Source organism: Suncus etruscus, chromosome 16 (assembly GCF_024139225.1).
Source record: "Suncus etruscus isolate mSunEtr1 chromosome 16, mSunEtr1.pri.cur, whole genome shotgun sequence".
NCBI classification, from domain to species: Eukaryota; Metazoa; Chordata; class Mammalia; order Eulipotyphla; family Soricidae; genus Suncus; species Suncus etruscus.
Genome location: NC_064863.1, coordinates 28,335,782 through 28,358,862, shown reverse-complemented (window position 1 = coordinate 28,358,862; position 23,081 = coordinate 28,335,782). Strand labels below are relative to the sequence as shown.

General features: G+C 31.2%; 2 non-coding genes across 2 annotated transcripts; one reads left to right on the top strand and one right to left on the bottom strand.

Moving 5' to 3' along the window:
- The first annotated feature begins 5,515 nt into the window (after positions 1 to 5,515).
- Positions 5,516 to 5,648, top strand: LOC126032679 (small nucleolar RNA SNORA51). The gene has a single exon (XR_007503902.1). It is a non-coding gene; the product is annotated as a small nucleolar RNA SNORA51 (small nucleolar RNA).
- An 8,834-nt stretch (positions 5,649 to 14,482) lies between these two features.
- On the bottom strand, positions 14,483 to 14,589 carry LOC126032901 (U6 spliceosomal RNA). The gene has a single exon (XR_007504062.1). It is a non-coding gene; the product is annotated as a U6 spliceosomal RNA (small nuclear RNA).
- Positions 14,590 to 23,081: the final 8,492 nt, after the last annotated feature.

Below are 23,081 nucleotides of genomic sequence, written 5' to 3'. Positions count from 1 at the left end.
TTTTTGGGGGAGGGGGATACCCGGTGACGCTAAGGGATTACTCCTGGCTATGTGCTCTGAATTGTGCCTGGCTTGGGGGACCATATGGGACGCTAGGGAATTGAACCATTTCCCTCCTCGGTTAATGATGCAAAGAAAATGCCCTACCACTAGCACCCCAAGAATGTATGATTCTTAATCATGTAAGTGACTTACAGTTATCAAATTCTTACCTCATCAGAACAATATAGGATCTTAGATTAAAACAAAAATGATACATAGAATATAATTAGGAGCTTAATTTCTTAAAAATTTAACAAATTTTATTAATTAAATTTGTATTAATAAAATATATTATTTTTATAATTAATTACATTTTAAAATTTATTTTATTGATTTATTAATAATATATCTTAGACACTTTATTCTATAATTACTTATACATAATATATCTTGAGATAGACTATATATCAGATACCTATCATATCAAAGAGTTAAAAATTTACTTATACTTTTAACTAACAACCTTAGTGACCAAGCAGACAGTGTGGCATCACAGAAAAAAGTATATTTCAATTGTACTGTAGGAAATGCAAATGTCTTCACTATTTTTAAAAAGAGGTTAAAAGATATATAAGATAGTAGAAAAAGTAATGGAAAAAGGAACAATAGTTCCAAGATTGTAAATGGTTGAAAGAAAATGAAGAATGAACAGTGAAAATAAAAATGTGAATATTACTTTATGTAAAATTTTATGAAAATACCTTTTAAAATATAATATCATATTTTAAATTTTAATATAATGCAATAAAAATAAATGTGAATATATTATGGAAGATACATGTATGAAATATTTAAATGTAAATAGATGATGTGGTTTGTTCCTACTGTTAGGAAAATGGTCTTTATTTTCTTGAGATCTGTGAACCAATACAATTTGATTGTGTTTTGAAAATGACCCTTATTTTCTACTATATATTTGTCACCTACATATTTGATCATTTGAATATTACTCTGCTAAATTATGAATAAATGTCAGGTAGAGGTTAATTTATATCTTCTTTCACTTCATATGAAGGTAATGGTTTATTGTTTTCATTTTAGAATAATTCAAATTTAAATCAAGTTGTAAACTTGACAGTCTTTAAATTTGAATTTTTGTTTTGTTTTGTTTTTGGCTTTTGGGCCACACCCAGGGATGCTCAGGGGTTACTCCTGGCTATGCACTCAGAAAGTGCTCCTGGCATGAGAGACCATATGAGAAGCTGGGGGATTGAACTTCAGTCCACTCTAGGTTAGAACATGCAAGACAAACACCCTACCACTTGTACCACCACTTTGGCCCCTAAAATCTGAATTTTTATCAATATAAATAATCACTTTTATTTTAAATCCTATACATGTTTTATTTTATAATCTGGGTTAATTACATCAAAATCCAAAATAATATTTGAGGAGTTGGAGTATAGTAATTAAAATACTTGCCTTGCACACAGCTGACCTTTGATGACTGCCATTGAGTACGTTCCTCTGAGGCCTATCAGGAGTAGTAATTCCTGAGCACAGAGGCAGGAGTAATTACTGCTGGCAGTAGATTAATGACACAGCCACAATGGCATGTCACTGGACAATATATGAAGCTTTTACTATCCACCCAGAATATAGAATATATTATGGTAATAATAATAAAATATTAATAATTTATAGTGACAAAACATCACAACTTATTAATTGCTATTAATATACTCAAAAATAAATATTATTGGTCAAAGTTATAATTTTGACAGTAATGTATTGCTTTTGGGAGAGAACAATATTTTCTTTCATTTTTAAATAATCGGAAAGTTTTAGATATTCTTTTGGCATGCAGTTTATATCTTCAAATTCAGTAGTCTAAAATTTGTTCTAATGTTGCATATCACTGAGCTCTTCTGTTTTTAATCTTTGAGTTTAAACATTATTATTCTATTAAACCCACTTAAATTACCTGATCATTTGAATTTAAGCTCCTTAAAACACAAATTCTATTTGAAACCTATTCTACCTTGCCATATAAGACTAAATATTCATAGCCACCAGCAATTAAACAAAGATTTATAGATTAGCTATGATTATTATACCCACTACTCAGATAAGAATATTAAAAACTATTTTAGAATATGTTATTGAACCTGTAAATTATAAGAAAAAGAGACAAAAATATTATTTTATACAGAAGTAGGAAAGCATTGGGCATTCCAATATTTTAATGGTTACATTAAGCATTCAATTTTCTTTACCCGTGGGATCAGTAGTTATATTTAATTTAATTTTCCAATTAAGAAATGTTGAATTAATTTCTTGGAGTTTGCCCTTGAGAGTATATTCTACAGTTTTAATGCTTCATGATTATAAACCTTGAACTGTAAGGAACAGTTTGCAAAATATTTATTAGTGGCCAAAATTGTCAGTACTCTTCCAAATTCATCTCTAATGCATGCAATTTAAAGGCTAAAGGGATATTTTCTTGTCCATGGAAAGTTTAGAATTGGGTGAGAAGACAAGAAAGGAGAGGGAGAAGGGAAATAGGAAAAATTTTGTAGTCTAAGTAGCTTTGACATTGTTAGTTCTCTACAGCTCAATTAAATGATAATTAATAGAAAATAAATGGAATGAAGGAAGAAAGAGAAGAAGGAAGGGTGGAAGAAAAGAAGGAAGAAGAGGAATAAAGTAAGGAAGGAAAGCAAAACTTTTATAGTAATATTATTAGTAATCCACTGTTTTCAGCCTAATTTTCAAATACAGACAACGTGATCTTTCAAACAACATGCTTACATACAGAAACCACCAATGTCTGAAAATTCATTTTTCCTTGGTGACTAACTTGCTTTCCATCTGTATCAAGAGAAGTTGAGAACTTGGAATGTTAGGAAATAAAGATATATATATGTATTGATTTTCTTTGAATGTACATAATACCCAATGTGGTGTAAACACCTTCTTTGCACTGTAGGTATTCCTTTCTACAGCTCTATATAAATCTGATTTATTTTCACTATGTTTCTATCATTTTCTTTTTAGTGATGTTCTGATATTGCTATAGTTTCTATTCTAGGTTTGGCCTGTTAGGTTCTCTTGCCAGATTGCTATATTTGCCTTCATTATTTGTGGAGGCTGCTTGGCAATACCAATCTGTGCTCATGGATCTGTCCTGGATCTGTGCTCAGAGATCATTTGTGCTGTTGCTCAGGGGTATCTAGTGCTAAGGGTAGAACTTGGGTAAGCTGCATATCAAGGAAAACATTTTACCTCCAGTATAAGGTACCCTTTCCCCCAGTGCCATTACCCTAAACTTCCTTTTGAGATGTTAATCCCACATAGATAGTCAGACCAGCCCACAGCTGGGATGGGTGGTCTTTTTGAAAAAAAGAATAAAAGGTGCTAGTTTGACTGGAGCTGGGGATAAGAAAAAAAGACACATAATAGAGGAAGCAGCAAAAGCCTGAGAGGGGCAATAGAAAGTGTAGCAGAGAAGCACATGAGAGGAAATGCACAAGGAGGATAGGGCCATGGAATAAATAAGCAGACTCTGATGAAATTTTAACTAACTGCATGTCATTTATTTCTCTGCCATTATCCTGCATCTTTAGATCCTCCAGCTGCTAGGGCTAGAGGCTTCATGCCGTGTGTCTACATGTCAGCTTTATATTTTATATTTTATAAATTAAATCAACACTCCTGTACTTGCTCTCTGGTCTTTTCTCTTAATTTGTGTCTATATTGCTTCTTTCTATATATATATATATATATATATATATATATATATATATATATATATATATGCTTTGACACAATGGTTCATTTCCAGGGGTCCTCAAACTTTTTAAACAGGGGGCCAGTTCACTGTCCCTCAGACCATTCGAGGGTCTGACTATAGTAAAAACAAAACTTATGAACGAATTCTTATGCACACTGCATATATCTTATTTTCCAATGAAGAAACAAAACAGATACAAATACAATATGTGGCCCGTGGGCCATAGTTTGAGGACCACTACAGGAATTTTTATAATATAATGAAAATTCCATTTTGTTATAAAGCTTTATCTAGTATGTAAATTTTCTGTTCACTCATTTATCCACTAATCATTCATTAATTGATCTATTTAACAAATATTAGTTGAATGCTTACATATTAATATTAAATTATTATATTATTAATTATTTTCTTAATTTAGATAATGTGGTAACAAAATGTTCTTATTGTCTGTAGGCGTGCAGTATATTTGTAAAGATTAACCTTAAAATATACAAAGCACAGCACATGTATGCACAAAATAATAACCGTTAAACACATTACTAAAGCTATTGTTAAAATAGTCAAAAATAATATATAACCTTTCAAAATCTAACATAAATGACAGGTTCATGTTAAAGCAATAAGGATAGACACTTGGGTGTGTTCTAAGTTGCTTCTAGTTAGAAAGTGATAGAACTCTAAGCAAGAGCCTTAAGGACTAAGATTTTTAATCTTTTTTTTTTTGTTTTTGTTTTTTGGATCACACCCGGTGATGCTCAGGGGTTACTCTTCACTATGTGCTCAGAAATAACTCCTGGCTTGGAGACTCATGTGGGATCTAACCGCAGTCTGTCCTAGGCTAGCTCTGGAAAGACAGACAACTTACAGCTTGCACCACCACTCTGGCCCCAGGTTTTTATATTTTTAAATAGAAATCTGGTATAAAAGTAAAATTACTCTAAAAAACACAATAATAAGATTTTTTTGGTTATGTTGCTTTTATTTATGGTCAATTTTAATTATGTTGTAGTACATAAATCTGGGAATCCTTCATAACTGCATGTCTTCACAATGTACAAACAAGTGAGCTTATCACAGTTCCTATATATAGTCCTAGGATCTTCATTTGGGCATCGTGACATGGTTTCATTCCAGTTATATTTTAGATAAGCATCATAGAGCACCAGACAGTTATGTATTTAATTATGAGGAAGATTGATTCTCAAAAATTGATTTTATGACTAAACAAGTGTGCTGTTCAAGGATGTAGATGTTGACGTTTGACACAAATACTTCTGATAAAATAATAAATTTGCAAAAATGTAGTATGGCATTTGCAAGCAAGTCAGGAACATATTCTTTCTGAGACAATAAACTTACAAATTGGAGTCTGACTCAATGAACTAAGGGGACTTGATATTTCCACCACTTAAAATAATTGGATTTCACCATTCTAAGTCAAAACACATTGAAAAGAATATTATTGATCTTCTCTGCCCCCATCACATTTTTATATGATACAGTACACTTAAGAAGTACTGAATGTTTGTAAAAATAGACATAACAGAATTAAGAGCTTACAGGAAAATTGTAGAAAAGCAATATGCTTAGAAATATAGATAATGCAGTCACATTATATTTACCTTTGTATTTTTAGTGTTATGCCATAAAATTTATTTGAAAAATAATAAAGATTAAATATTTCAATTACTTTTTTTTCCATATTACGGACCATTGTGATATAGACAAATTCCCACAGTCCTCCCAATACTTACCACAGGCTGTGTTCTTTACACTGACTGTATAGAAAGAGGAGGTACAGTAAATGCAGCCCATATACACCTCAACCGAGGCCCTTTGCCTGGTCTGTATTGTGCATTGGGGGACAAAAAAAAGAAAAGAAAAATTCCCACAAAGAATGAGGGAAGGAAAAGCATGGAAATGTGGGGATGTCAATAAACACTGTTAGAAGTATGTGGCCCATGTGAGTAAAGTAGCTGTTTAAAATACAGACACTTTCCTGTAAGACCCCAATAATAATTTTTATACAGATTTAATTCTTAATAAGGAAACAAAATAATGGATTTTGTTCCAAAGATTATATATGTGACTAATTGAGGTTTACCTCAAATTGTTCTGGAAATGGAGTTATTCATATCCAAGTAGTATTGAACTGTGTCCTACAAAAGTAAATGGTTGATTTTTGACTTTTATATGGTTATTTAACTGATCTTTATTTGTCAAGATATGACAAATTACCTTTGTAGAGTAATAATTTTAATAAGATGTATATCTATGACAACAGAAAAATATGTAGATACACAAAAAAGATAGACTTTTAATTAATATAAGTACGTAGGAAAAAAATTCCCTAGGTATGTAATGATTTCTAGCATTAAATATAACATATATTTATGTATATATACTGCCATATATGTATATATACATTTTAATATAAAATAAATTTATATATAAATAATATATATGTTATATATATAAATAATATACATATAAAATGAAATACCATCGAGTGCCAGTGATTTAACTCAGATCAAATGCATGCACTGGGGAGTCCTAATTATTGTTCTCGCTTTGATCCACACTTTAGAGTTTTAAGTATTTTTAATCCTATGGAAAACTATTCCTCTTTAAATTAAATACATTGTTAAGTTTTACAAAAAAAATTCAAATGTAATTTCAATCTACTCCAGAATTAGTTATTTGTAGAAAATGCATACTTTTTATTTCTATTTTATTACATATTCATATAAATTTATAGTATTCAAAAAACATTCCAGTATTGAGAAAAAATATAAAACATAGAAAATGAAATGATGTGATTTTATTTTTTTAAGATAAAACTTCTAAATTGGGGCCTTAGTGGTGGCCCAGTGGTAAGGCATGTTTGCCTTGCACTCCTCTGACCTAGGACAGACCGTAGTTAGATCCGCTGGCGTCCCATATGGTTCCTCAAGCCAGGATTAACCCCTGTGCAACCACCACCACCTCCACCACCACTACCAACAACAGAAACATCAAAGACAACTTCCAAATTGAAAAAAGGATTTCCAGATCAGATATAAGCAGGGGATCCCAGGGAGTTTAGGTACATGCCTTCGAAGTTATTGACCTCCATTTCATCCCCAGCCTCCACATGCTTCTCAAACACTGCTAAGTGTGTTACTGGAGATTCCTGGGCAACATTAGTAAAGCTCTAGTATTTCTGACACTGTAGTTTCCTAACACCTAACAGTCTCAAGCTCTAAAACCTAAAACCATCTAGACAAAGTGGCCAAGAACCACTGGTGAGGTCTAAGAAAGAAAAATGACTGTTAAGAAGTGCTGTCTTTTAACCAAGTGGAGTCAGGGTGGGCTCAGAGGACACCCTTGCTCTCCACCTACTTTGTAAAGTGCTACATTAAGAAAAAATTCAAATGATTTTCTCCTATAGAGAGCGAGGAGGGAAAAAAATTTGAACTGTTACCTTGTTTCAGTTTGATCCTCTTAGCATGCAAATAAATATTTACGATTTCCCCTCAACTAAGGGTCATAGTTATGGTAAGAAAGGTTCCTCAGATAACAAATGACTGCTTAGACTTAGGAAGGAAAGATAAGTCATGATAATTTGTTACCCGTTCTTAAATATCAACACATGCTTCTCTTGCAAAAACACTTAAAATAATAATAGCATTTATTAACAACATGAATACATTACTTTAATAGTTTTTAATAAGACATGCAATTTTAGTAATTCATTAAATTACATCCTCTTATGCTGAATGTTTTGTGGGAATAAAGTTTATTGGAACATTATCTCTGTTAGCATAGAAAGGTAACTGAAAATAAATATATTTGATCTCTTTAATGAATTCATCCTCACACACCCTAAGTACTTATAAAACCATCACATTACCTTTCTGTTTTGTCAACAATCGTTTTATAAGCTTAGACACATATCAGAATAAAAACAATGAGATGTTTTATTCAAATATATCTGAGGCATTAGTGATTTTTTTAAAACAGGAGATACTAGAATTAGTAATTTCAAGAGAAATACTATTTCATAAGTGAAAATAGTATCAATGTGGACATTATTGTATATACTTTTAATGTATATATCTGTAATTTTTTACCAAATAATTTTTAAATGTTTAATTAACTCAATCTTTCATTAATTATAAAATTAATTAATATATTGCAATAACTCATATTTATTTGTTCACCATTTTTATACAAGGAAAGTATTTCCTATTATTTAATGATGCATTATTCACTCAATAAATACATGATGTTTTAATTATAAAACAACAAGAAATGAAATTAAGTTTTTTTACAATTTTGTCCTAAAAATAAATATTTTAGTGACAAGAAAACTCATTTAAGGAGAAGTAAAACAAAATGTATTTTTTTCACAACTTTAAGTGGCAGTATTATTAGGGTGCTGAATTCCTTTTCTTTCTTTCTTTTTTTTTTTTGTTTAAAATAAATACAATCAATATAATCAATGAATGAGAAGAATAAAATAATTTTGGGGTTGGCATAACCAAAAGTGCTCAGGGATTATTGTTTTGGGCTCAGGAGTAATTCCTGGCAGTGCTTGGGGATGTATGACATACCAGAGTTTTAAACTGTGTCCGATTGCATACAATGCTAGAATATAAACCTTTGTAATATTCTCTAGAATCTGCCATTTCTTTCTTATTACTCTTGCTTGATTTGTTACATATTTAATATTTATGAGTTTCTCAAATATATTTACACACTTCTTATCCATTTCATCAAGGATAATATAAATTATATTAAGGAAGGAATATGATAAATTATATCATTTTATAAGACTATTCTGACTTTTTGTATATTTCTGAAGTGAAATCGTAGTGCTTCATATATAAATATAAATTGGATTTTCAGATTTAGACATTTTACATAAGCATGTTGACTATGATTTCTCCTTTTAATGAAATCTAGAATAAATCAATGAAGTTTATTTTTACACTCTAAAGAGTGCTTAAAGAAAAATTACATGAGAGGTAAAAATATTCATAGCATTTTAGCTATAGAAAACATTGTATTCTTATATAGTCTGGTACTAATGCCCTCATTATTTACATAATTTTAAAATTATTTTGATATACTCATTATCAAAAGATCATTGTTAAAATAATTGAAGCATGGAATAGCAGAAGGTTATTTTCTATCATGGGAAGACAAATAAGCCAAAAAACCAAATTATGTATAGTGAAGTGCTAAGTGAAGAATTAATAATGTTGCAGTGGTCTCTGAAATGTGTTTGAACGGAGGCAACTCCAATTAATAAAATTTACCTTAAGAACTTAATATTTAAAGGATACTGCCTAGAACCAAGCATGAGAAAATGTAAAAATTGTTTTGTTATTTTTTGGTAGAACCACCATGACAAGTACAAGAAATAAAATAGAAGACAAATGTGATGGAAGTCTAGTGAATGAGTGGTAAAACCAAATAACTAAGTTAAGAGTGAAGAAAAAAAGCAGGCAGTTCATGTAGAATTTCATTTGCTTTTGGCAAAAAGCTATTGTTTTCCATTTTAAATAAATCCCAAAGCTGTAATACAAAATACTTCATTACAATGGTTAGGTTGATTATAGCGCAGACTGTATATAACATTACCTTAGATCTTAATCATATCTGTCACTCTGTCCGTGGGTGGGTATGTTAAGTCAATGCATGATAAAAATGTTAATAAACAATTTAATTTTAATTTTTAAATGGGTGTCAAGATAGAATGCTTTAAAAATAAATATATACGAGATAGTAAATATTCAATGATATCCTTGAGCATATCTTATCATCTGAGGGAATAAAAGAATAGCTCTCTTACTTCATTGAAATATTCAGTTTAGGAACAACTCTGGTAATCAAGCAGTGATCTTTTATGTTTTCATAGATTATTCAAAACATTAATTAGAAAGGAATATGGCTATGTTGTCAGATCAGATTTGTTAAAGAATAGAAGTGTGAGAAGGTGGGCCGGAGAAATAGTACAGTAGTAGGGCGTTTGCCTTGCATGAGGCCAACTTGCGAAGGACTAGTGTTCAATTCCCAGCATTCCTAGCATCCTAAAAGCCTACCAGAAGTGATTTCTTAAAAAAAAATAATAAAAAACATAAAATGGGTCCAGAGTAGTAGGGTGCTTGTCATGCATGCAGCTGACCCAGGACAGACCTGGGTTTGATCCTCTGTGTCCCATGTGGTCCTCCAAACCAGGAGTAATTTCTGAGTGCATAGCCAAGCCCTGAGCATCACCAGGTGTGACCTAAAAAACAAAAACAAAAAAAATAAAAATAAATAAAATCACAGAAGCAATTTCTGAGTCTAGAGCTAGAAGTTAAAACAGTGCACAGTGGGTGTGGCCCCAAAAACAAACAAACAAAAATAGAGTAAAATAAATGTGAAAAAGACATAAAACAAAAACATTTTCCTAAAATATCCTCTTTTTAGTTTTTGTTATGAAAGTCAATTTTCTTCTGTAATCATATGAAGCAACTATATTTTTGCTTTTATATTTTAATTGAATTATGCTTGGTATATATCTGATATATTCATCATATATCAAGCACTAGTATTGAATATTTTATTCCCTATGTTATATATTTACTTATCTCAGCTCAAGTTATAAGACAATAATTTTTGTGTATGAATTGTTTTATTATCCAAATTATAATTGATCAGTTATCTGCAATTTAACATTTGTATTTCTCTTAAGGTACAATGTTTTATTAATAGTCCCAATTTTTTATTTATTCATTAGAGTTTTTATTAGAAAATTAAAAATTAATCATAAAATTATTTTTAAAAGTGTCTATATTTGCTCACAGTATATTTTGTATTAATTAAGAAAGTATATACTTAAAATGTATACTCTGTAATAATATAAAATAATTAGTAGGTAATACAAAGAATAGTTTAATATTACCTATTAAAAATTTAATATTATATTGTCATTAACTGTTTGTGATAATTAAAAATATACTGCACATATGCTTTGCTTTCCTCATTAATCTATATAAAATATTATATTTTGCAAATCAGGGAAGTTCCATATTCTTTATAAGTGTCTTTGCTTTGTTATTGTCACTAAATATATTGTTAATTTTTAAGGAAATTATGTAATGTAATATTGAGTGTAAGTATGTCTAATAAATTCCTAATATTGAATTGACAAATAACTTGAAATGAATAATTTTTAGAATGGTCACTGATATAGCTACAAGGTGCCTGATACAGTTTAGCAGGTAAGGCCATACACATATGAGTCCCAGTATCTGATATGGTCTCTTGCATATGAACAGGAGTGTTTCCTAGTGCAGAGCCAGGAGTAAAATCTGAACCAGTGTCGAGTATAGCCCAGAGCAAACAAAAGACATAAAACTGATCAAAGAGTTCAAGCTGCTGAGGTCCCACAGTACCATTGAACACCAGGGCATCCTGGAGGTCCTAAGTATGGAGGAAATAAGTCCACCCAGGTCATATTTATTAGGGTTCCAGAGCCTCCTCCAGAGACTACTCAGTGATGGTTGTCGGGCCATAACTTACAGGATCAAGGTTTGGTTTCATGCAAGGTGATTGCATTAAAACCTGTACAATATCTTTGGTCCTAAATAATATTTGTTAAGTGATGTCTTCACATCTATTTATTCTGAAAATAAAGTAGAATTATTATGAATAATATTGTATCCCCTTCAAAATTCATATACTGAAGCTCTATTCCCCTCTTCCTCAGGATATGATTGCTTTGGAGATAATATCTTCATTCTTTTAACTTTAATGAGGCCTTCCAATAGTTTCTATTCCATTTGACTGGGGAGTATAGTAACAGGTGATTAGGATAGAAGGTCTTCTATTAATACCTAATATATGTCATATATATGATAGTATATATACCATATGTATATGATAATGTAATATCATGTACAATAAATAACTATGGGGTAATACAGTTAGCAAATGGCCCTCTATAAGTCAAAAACTTCAGAAGAAAGTCAGCTCTGTTGGATACTCTACATCTGAAAACAAGACTTTAGAAATGAGAGAAAATAAATTAGATTTTAAAATCACTCAGCTTGTGTGGTATTTAGTTATTGCAGCCTTTTCTGATTGATACGTGTCTAAAATGTAATAAATTTTCTAAGATAATGTAATGTGTAAGATGATGGCACAGTAATGTTGATGGCAATATTCTAGTGGCTTAAAAGTATAACGTCACCAAAGATAAGAAAATTTAATTTTGCATTATGAAATTGTCTGCTCTGGTTCTGTACTCAATGAGCATTCCTGGCAAGGCTCAGGAAAACATATGCTATGCCAGAGATAAAACCTGAGTTAGTCACATGCAAATCTAGCACCCTACCCAGATGTGACCCATAGACCAAACACAGAATATGTCTTTTGTTCAAAATATATATTTAGAATCATTATTTGCAAACATATTTTATGGCTACAATGAGAATATTGATTATAGCACTGGAAACCTATGGCATTTCTTATTTTAAATTAAAGTACAACACTTATTTCAGATATGAAACCTTTTTAAACCTAAACAAGTTGTTCTCAGTAATGAAACAAAATTTTCCCTGGCAAAAAAAAAAAAAATGCTTGCTTTGATCTCATGAAATATTCAAAGTGATAATGAAGCATGTTTTACTTTCTTGTAAACCTGTTAAAATATTATTTTTTCTCTGAGGTTGAGAGTGGTGAAAATTTTGTCACACAGCATGAAATGTGTTATTTTGATACATCCACACTGTATCACAACTTATCCTTGTATATTCAACTTTGTGACAAAGAATATGTTCCTATGAATTTCACAGTCAATTAGACAGGACTTTAAAAAACTCAGTGGTGTAGTTGCTATGTGGCTATTAGACTTTAAACTGTTGAAATCAGATGATAAATTTATTGATGTTGGATTAACTTCACTTTATAACTTGCAGTTTAGTGCATATTATAATTTTCATATAATCTTATATATAAAAATTACTGGAATTGCCATTATATTTAAAGCAGTCAACAGTCAATTTCCATTTACAGAAATTTCTTATTCTATTATAGCCAAGTAATGTTCTACTATATATACTATATATATATGCCATATATATAGTATATATGTATATATATATTTATATATCATAGTTTCTTTAGCTAGTCATATGTTCTTGAATACTTGAACTGTTCCTAGATTTTGGCTACCATGAATAGCCAAATATTTTCTAGGGAAAAAAAGAAGATAGAGAACTTATCATTCCCTGATTTTTAAATTATACTATAAAGCTGCAATAATAAAAACAGTGTGGTACTAGAATAACCTCTAACCCTCAGACAAATGCGAAAAAATTGAGTTCTGAGACAAATGATCAAATATACAGCTAATTTTTGACAAAAAAAGTGGATAATATAAAGCAGAGTGAAGAAAGCCTCTTCAGCAAACAATGTTTGGAAAAATGGTCTCTTACATGCCTAAAAGAGGGAGGATTGATAATTAATTTTCAGGATCTTACAAAGAAACTATAAGATATGAGTTTTTCCTTACACTATACATCACTCAGAACTTGAAGGTTAAAATCATTTTGTGATTTAAGAATTTTAATGATAAGAAATTTACAAACTGGATTGCTGAATAATTTTTCTCTTTTGCTTTTGAAATGCTAGTTTTAGAATTGTTTGCACTTGTTGATCATAGTCCCCTGCTTAATACATTAAAACTATGTATTTATCCAATTTGGGAACCAATACAAAACCCCCTTCCTCACACCTATATTTATGGCAGCACTATTCCAGGCTCTGGAAACAACCAGATGTCTTTCAACAGACAAATGGCTAAAGAAACTGTGGTACAAATACACAATGGAATATTATGCAGCCATCAGGAGAGATGAAGTCATAAAATTTTCCTATACATGGATGTACATGGAGTCTATCATGCTGAGTGAAATACGTCAGAGGGAGAGAGAGATGCAGTCTCACTCATCTATGGATTTTAAGAAAAATAAAAGTCATTTTTGCAACAATCCTTAGAGACAATGAGAGGAGGGCTGAAACTTCCAGCTCACTTCATGAAGCTCACTATAAAGAGTGGTGAGTGCAGTTAGAGAAATAACTACACTGAGAACTACCATAAACATGTGAATGAATGAGGGAACAGGAAAACCTGTCTAGAGTACAGGTGGGGGTGGAGTGGAATGGAGGGAGATTTGGGATATTGGTGGTGGGAATGTTGCACTGGTGAAGGGAGGTGTTCTTTACATGACTGAAACCTAATCACAATCATATTTGTAATCAAGATTTTTAAGTAAAGAAAAGAAAGGAAAAAAAAGAAATAACACTGGAGTTAAAGATGTTTGCTTTGCTTTGTGGTGCGCCCTGATTTCAGCCCTTGGTTCATACTGTGCATGATCATTTCAGCATATCCAGAATTGATCTTTGAGCATACAGCCAGAAGTAAGCGTGTAGGCCTGGGCTTGATATTTGACCCCATATTTATAATCACCTTAAAATTGGGTCGTACTAACAGTAGACCAATTAAGACTCTTGCCTTACAAATTGGGTTCCATATCCTGAAAAATTGAAGGACAAACACGGAGCTCATAGGAAAATCCTGAGAATCACTGATGTGATTAAAAAGTAAGCAATTTGTTTTAATTCCTTACAAAATTCATTTGCTTTTGTTGTTTTATAAATTTTTTTGAAAAAAATATGGAACGCTTCACGAATTTGCGTGTCATCTTTGCGCAGGGGCCATGCTAATCTTCTCTGTATCGTTCCAATTTTAGTATATGTGCTGCCGAAGCGAGCACTGTTTTATAAATTTTTATATAATCAAAATAATGAATTGTAATTTTCCTGGATATGTATTTTTTTTCAAAATATAAACTTCTATTTCTTGTTTTTACATATTAGGTAAGTAAATTTTGTAAAGCAATAATAGTTTATAAACACCAAATCCAAAGCCAAGGACAACAGAATCAATACTACAACATGCTAGGCACAGAGGGGACCACTTATACTAGCAACCTGGGGATTAAAGGAGAGGAATATGGGATGAATGCTGGAAACAGTGTGGAGGGAGGGCAACATTGGTGGTGGGAATGCCCCTGATTCAATGTCGCTATGCATCTAAAATATTACTGTGAAAGGTTTGTAATTCACTTTGTTCAAAATAAAAATTAAAAAAAATTGAGATAGTTTGGGGAATGTGGGTAAAAAGAAAAGAAAAATAGAGATAGTTTAACTTGAATTGATTGACCTTAATTTATCTGTAATATCACTGTGCACACACATGTATGCAAATGCATACACAAATTTAAGCAGATACAGTTTTTGAACAAAATATCCTTTTGATGTAAATGGTGTATTTCTTTACTCACGTTATATTTAAAATCTATATAAAGTTGGTACTGTATTACTTTTGATTTAAAAATCATAACATAACAAACTTTGTTAATTTAGTATGGATTATGTGGCTCATAAGTTTAGTTTCATAATTACTAATAATGTGATCTATATTTTACAATATTGATTACATTTCTATAGCATAAAATGCTTTTTAGGGTTTAAAGAAATAGTACTCTGATATAGCAATTTTCCTTGAAAGATGGAGCAGTCAAATTCAGTTGTCTGTATCCCAGATAGTCTTTCAAACTCACCAGGAAAGATTCCTGAACACAGAGTCAGGAGAAACACTTGATCACCACTTAATATGCTCCCAAACAAAAAGTAATGCATTTGTTTTCTTATAAAAAAAAATGTACCAAAAGGAACTGGCACTAGACACTGTAATATTAAGCAGAAAGTTTAAAATTATATTTAAAGAATTGGAATATTCTCACTGAAATCTATCAAAAGGTTCACATTCATTTATTTTGAATTATTGAAACCATCAAATTCAATACTAAAAAGTAAGATACAGTCATTTTGAACTTTCTCCTTGCAGATCCCTATAAGATCTTCCTAAGTCTTAGATTCTGAAAGATAGATATCAGGACATATTTGTCCCAAGGCATAACTGTAGCATCATGATCTTTCTTCCTGATACCATACCTGGGTCATTTTAGCAAAGTCCCATTAAGGAGCTTTCAATCAGTTTAATATGGTATCTGTTAATGAAAGTTGAGAACAATTATGGAGCTCTCTCTGTTTAACATACCTTGACCTTCAGATGAGAAATACATGTGCTTAAATCAAAGCAGCCTAGAGAACTGAAGAATGAATATTTGTGTCAAGACAGAGAAATCTGAGCAGAATGGAGAATTTTCTTGGTGATTTTATCTGATATATCTAAGATATATAAAGCTGTTCTTGAAAGACTGCCAGAGGGAATCCTCGAGTTAATGTTATAAATACCTCAATTATTAGCTTGAATCTTATTCAAGTATAACCCTCAAACCCAAACAAATTATTTTTACTAATGTAAACAAACCATTGGTTTTTAAATAGGCTCAAGTGTAAGTTTAGTGGACTGAGTTAATTTATATTATTTTATGTAGAGTGTTGAAGAAATCACTTTATATGTTATAACAATAATGCATTTGACATGAATTTTGGAATTACTTATGGAAGTTTGAAAAAATTTTTTTGGTTTTTCAGGCCACACCCATTTGATGCTCAGGGGTTACTCCTGGCTAAGTGCTCAGAAATTACCCCTGGCATGGTGGGGGGCCATATAGGACGCTGGGCTTTGAACCGTGGTCCTTCCTTGGCTAGCGCTTGCAAGGCAGACACCTTACTTTTAGCGCCACCTCACCAGCCCAAGTTTGAAAATTTTACTTTTGCTTTTAAGGCAAATAGTTAGAAACACCATCAAAACTGCCCAAAATATATTTTGCTTATTTAGAAATTTAGTTACATTATTTACATAATGTACACAATAATGGTAATTAGGCTATGTAAAAAAGTATTCATATATGGTGAATACATGATATTTAATAATAGTAAATAATTCTTGAATCTTAAAGTTAATTTTGGCATGATAATCTTTTATAAAGCATGGATTATATAAATAAATTATATATAAATAAATACCTATACATGTATATATGTAAACATATATATATATACATATTTGGTTTTTGAGCCACACCTGGTGTCAATCATGGGTTACTCCTGGCTATGAGCTCAGAAAACACTCCTGGCTTGGGCAACCATATGGGACCACGGGATATCCAAGCACGGTTCTTCCTAGGCTAGTGTTGGCAAGGCAGGCGCCTTACTACTTGTGTCATCACTCCAGCCCCGGCTTATTATTTCAACACTATATTGCCTAAACACAGGTTTTTCTTTTTCTTTTTTTTCTTTTTTTCTTTTTTTTTCTTTTTTTTTTTTTGGTTTTTTGGGCCACCCCCGTTTGATGCTCAGGGGTTACTCCTGGTTAAGTGCTCAGAAATTGCCCTTAGCTTGGGGGACCATATGGGATGCCAGGGGATCGAACCATGGTCCTTCCTTGGCTAGCACTTGCAAGGCAGACACCTTACCTCTAGCGCCACCTCTCTGGCCCCTAAACACAGGTTTTTAAAAGATGAGTAGTGCTGGTGAATTATGTGTGTTAATTAAAATTATCAGTACTATAAAAAAAAGCAAGCTTTAAGTTTTGCTAATTAAATCACATGTTTTTGTTTTGTTTTGATTTTGTTTTTGGGCCACACCTTGTGACACTCAGGGGTTACTCCTGGTTATGTGCTCAGAAATTGCTCCTGGCTTGGGTGACCATATGGGATGCCTGGGAATCGAACCACAGTCCTTCCTAGGCTAGCGCGGGCAAGGCAGATGCCTTACCTCTTTGCACCACCACTCTGGCCCATTAAATCATATTTTTAAGTTAAAGTAATATTGGATTATAAGATTGTTTGAGCAGTCCAATTTCTTTTTGTTTTTTGTTTTGTTTTGTTTTGTTTTATTTTATTTTGTTTTGTTTAGTTAATGGTGGCCTATGCATGGAGAGTAACAGTGATTACTCTTGTCTCTGTACTCAAGTACCACCTCTCACTTAGAGGACCATTTGTGATGTCAGAGATAGAACCCAGTTTCTTCAAGTGCAAGGCAAATGTCCAGTCTGCTCTATTGTACTATCCATTCATCTCCTTGCCTTTTAAATATATTTTTCACCGCATGGAAATCCATTGAATGCTAGATATTTGAATCTTTCTTTGCCTCTCTCCATCTGTTACCTCAATTCTATAATCAACAGTCAACGTTTGCTTTTGTTTTGCTTTCTCTATTTACTTGTATTTCTTTATTTATATCACATGTGAATAAGGTTACTCAGTATATTCTTCGTCATTTACTAACACAATAACAAATTTTTATTTCTTAAATTATTTAATGCATTGATATGAAAACTTATTTTTGTGAATAACCTCTGTAAGTTCAAGTAGAGAAATGAATTTGATCCACAGATATGAATTAAAATCACAAGTCTTCTGGTTAATTTCTATATATCAGTTTTGTCAACAATATACATATAAATAAAATCCCTGACAAGATCACTGTTAGTTGACTTATTTATAAATTAATATATTATAATTTTATATTAAGATATACGTTATTCATCAAATTTTATAAATATTTACAACATTTATGAGTAGTTTCATCAAATACCTAATTTATAAAAGTTTGTGAGTGAATATTATGGTTGCAAAAAATAAAAACCAGAAAAATGAACAAGTTAAATGGAGGTAAATTTAGAAAGAATAAGCCTATAAAGAAATGTAATTTATTCCTTAATTTAGAAAAAGGTTATCATGTTAGTGTACTTTAAAAAATATATTTTGGGTGGAGAAAAATATATTTAGTTCCTCAAACCTATACTCTACAAAATATTTGGAAAACTAAGTAAAGTCTCTAATGTCTCTAAATGCAGATCCAGGAATAAATCCTGAGCATTTCTTCAGGTTTCCTAAATAAGAAAACAAAGAAAAAATATTAGTTTAAACTTATTTATGATCTAGAATGAGGAGGTGCAGCTGGGTGAGAAAATAGTTCTGTGCAAAGACAACCTGAGTTACTCCCCTGCTTCCCATATGATCTTCTGTGTAATGCTAAGAGGAGATTGCACACTAGTTTTAAATGTGACCAACCTGGGTTCAAACCCTGTCACTCCATATAATCCCCTGAACAATGCCAGTAGTTACACCTGAGCATAGATTTAGGAATACACACCACTCATTGTAATTGTAGAATTAAAAAAAAAATATCTAGAATGGTAGAAGTGGAAATGGAACTCAAATATGTATTAAGGCTTCAGTTAAAATATTTATATCTGGGATCAAAAAATAGTACAAACAGTGGGAACATATTCATTTGTATATTAGATATGGAGCATTATACTATTCCTTGGCATTGTATGATCCTAGAACACTGTTGGATATAGAACTAAAGGACCTTGTGCTCTACAAATATGGTCTCAAGTAATATCAGCACTACGAGTTCTGAGCACAATGATATTTTGTTTCTAACCTCTAAGTAGGAGTAAATTCCTGACAGTTCAGTGCTTGGAAGGTACCCCTTCTAACTCTGTCTCTGTGACCTCTGAAAACCACCATCAAGGTCTCCCAAAATTTTCTTTTTTTTTTTTTTTTTTTTTTTTTTGTGGTTTTTGGGTCACACCCGGCAGTGCTCAGGGGTTACTCCTGGCTCCATGCTCAGAAATTGCTCCTGGCAGGCACAGGGGACCATATGGGATGCTGGGATTCGAACCGATGACCTCTTGCATGAAAGGCAAACGCTTTACCTCCATGCTATCTCTCCAGCCCCCTCCCAAAATTTTCTTATCAATTATTTATCTTTTATGTAAATATGTCCATCAGAAAGAGGTTGATTATTCCTAATAGATAAATGAAAAAAATTACATGGATTCTATATTTAATTTGACAAATCAGTGATTCAGCTTTCATTAAATCATAAAATACTTTTCTTCACAGATTAAATAGATCAATGTCTTAGCTACAAATAATATAGTATTATTTTTGAATGTCATTATTTGTTAATATGATTCTTTGACATTTATAATCATTACACCATTTATCATTTCTTGTAAATTCCAGCCTTAATTTGAATTATAGATTCCATTTGCTCTCCATGATGATTAAATTTTTTACATGAACTGGGATAGATGTCAACTAGAAAAATGTATATAATTATATTATAAAATTTGTTTTTGATAGAAATTTATTTTCAACCTTTTTGCTAATGCCTGTTTACAAAGACAGTCCTTAAGAGTTTTTTTACTAATTTGAAATACAAATTTTAAAATACAAAATTGTTTTTTATCAAAATGATTTAATACTATTTAAAACCAAAACAATTTTCTATAATCAACATAAGATTAACTTCTTCAAAATGATTTGTTTTAAAAAATACCTTCATATAAATATAAGAACTTAAGATGAATAATATGATAGGAGTCATTGTAGTCACAACATCACAAAATTTTTTGCCTAAAACTAGTTTCATAATTGTGACAGATAATGTAAACATTGCTATTTTTATCTTAAGGAAATCATGTTTTACTTTTGTATGTATTAGAAATCATTTTGGTTTTGACATAATGAACAGGCCTATTAATTCAATGTGCATAAATTGTAGGAACATTTTAAGGCAAAAATACGTTATTCTTCATGTTAATAGAATTGAATAAGGTATTTATAAATGACATAAAAATTCAGTTTAGAAACTGATTTACTTGGGTATTCAGTGAACACTATAAAAATGTCATGTTCATTAGAGTTGAGTGTTTTTCTTTTTTTCATTGACAGAAAATAGGCTGGCCAGTACTCCCTGGTGAAAGTATATAATGCACTACTCACAAAGCTATATTTATTGCAATCCCTATAGTCATTAAAGGCAATGAAAGCTAAATAACTGTTGTGTCAAACATTTAGAATCCATGTCATTTTTCCATTGCTCTATTAGGAATAATCAACTTGTTTCTGATCTAAATTGTCACTTATTTTCTCTTTAGTCTAATGGACTATGATTTTTGAGACCAATTGATTGTAAATACCCAAGCAGAAATACAATTTTTTCATAATCATCACTGTGTGGGAAAACATTATGCATGCCTGTATTCTATATTGTTAAACAATCAAGAATATACTCTCAATGACACCTCATATTGAAGAAACAAATGTACTATCATCTCTGCAGATTCAAGCCATGCCCATTTTGTTTTACATATGGTTAAAATAATAATTGCCCTCAGATAGTTACTTCTATTGTTATGTGATGCAAATAAATTTACAGTGCAGTTATTAACAACTATTTGTTACAAGTAAAGTAATGAAAATGTCTTATTAGATTTTGTTAATTACAAATCAAACTACATGGAGTAGATTAAAATAATGTCCCCTTCACATTTATGCAGTTAGATAATTTTCATTAGTGTTTAGTAGTTTCCTATACTACATATAACTCTTATCAAAACATTTGCTACCATGATAAACAAAATGATAATCTGGATTTATTTCATTTGTCATAAAGCTGATATTTAAATCTTGTCCACATTTTTCTGGCAACAGGTTTTCCAACATTATGGAAAACATACAATAAAGGACTTGGTTATTTTCAATTCACTTAAATCTCATTGTTCCCATTATGTAAGGTTCATACTACTTGTGGAGAAATCAACATTTTGTGGACGATCAAGAATTAAGCACTACAAATAACATACATATAATAGAAAGATATTGTAAGTATTTGTATCTCTCTAAAAATCCTAAAATCATTCACACTGTGTAATAAAATTAGTGTATATTGTCAGAAAAAAAGTATTCTCTGAAATAGATATACATATGTATGCTATATTTTTAGCCATTCAAAATTTGAACTGCTTTAAAAATTTGGGTAATAGTCTGCCATATCTGCATTTCGTCACAGTAATGAATCCTAAAATATCAAACAATTGGCTTATTTGCTGCATCTCCTTGCAGTCAAAATATTAACACTTAGTTTAAGTTTGACCTATCAAAAATATCTAACTTCAACTAAAAACGTGGGCTGTGAAGTCCCACTAAAAATGCCCTCTTTTTTATTGTCCCTGGCCTGTTTATCAGAGAAAAGGATAATTTATAGATCTAGAAATAGTTCCTATATTATCACCATTTAAAGCAATCCCATTTGAAATGATTACTGAGATATACCTATCCAGTAGAAATTTGAGAAATTTTTTAAAGTGTAAAATAGGAAAGTGAAGTATTATAACTAGATTAATAATAAAATAAGAAATTAAAATTTGGCTAGTGAAATTAAAAATTTAGTCATTCTCACTGAATTAAATATAAATTTGAGGCCTTAAAATATTCAACACTTAAATATTACTCTTCATGTAATACCATAAATTCTACTTCCTAAAATACATTTTAAATGTGGGATTTTACCCTTCTCACCTATATTTATAAAATGTTCATCCAGTCTTTCCTGTTGCTATTATTATATAAACCATTGTGAGATAAGTCAAAAAATTTTTGCTTTCATCTTAGTCTTTTTTAAACGGTCATATATTGTTAGTTATGAGGCATATAATAATCATTAATATGTTTTAAAATGTTAATTTATTTAATACATAATTTCTGTGCTGCAGAATGGCTTAACATTAGTATATGGCTACTGATTCTGAAAATTAAAAATAAGTTTCAAAATGGTCAGGTTGTGATATCTTTCTCTGTTCTCTGAATCCTTTTCAACATAATAGAGATAATTATAATAGCAAATTCACAGAAGTAACACATACTAATGTACAACTACCACAAAATAAACTGGATTATATATTAAAGTTAAATTAGAAAAAAATGCTTCAAAAATTAGTCAAGATTAAAATAGTATATATTATATATGCTAAATCTTATTCTTCTAATGTCTTATGTGATATCATTGACTTTGCCATTTTCTCAGTTTAATGAAGTCCCATTTGCTTCCAATTGCTTCCAATTGCTGGGACAATGAAGTGACCTTCTTGAGATTCCTTTAGTTTCAATGTCATGGAGTGATTTTCCTACTTATTCTTCTGTATACATAGAGTTTTGGGTCTGATATCAATGCTTTCAAATATTTTTGATTAGATATTTGTGTATGGTTTTAGGTAGAAAAAGCCTGAGTTTACTTTTTTTTGCACATGGCTGATCAGTTGTCCAAACACCACTTTTTGGTGGTTGTTGTTGCTGTTTGGGCCACACCTGGTGATGCTCAGGGGTTACTCCTGGCTTTGCGCTCAGAAATCGCTCCTGACTGGGGGATGATAGGGGACACTGGAGATCGAACTCAGATCCATCCTGGGTCAGCCGCGTGCAAGGCAAATGCC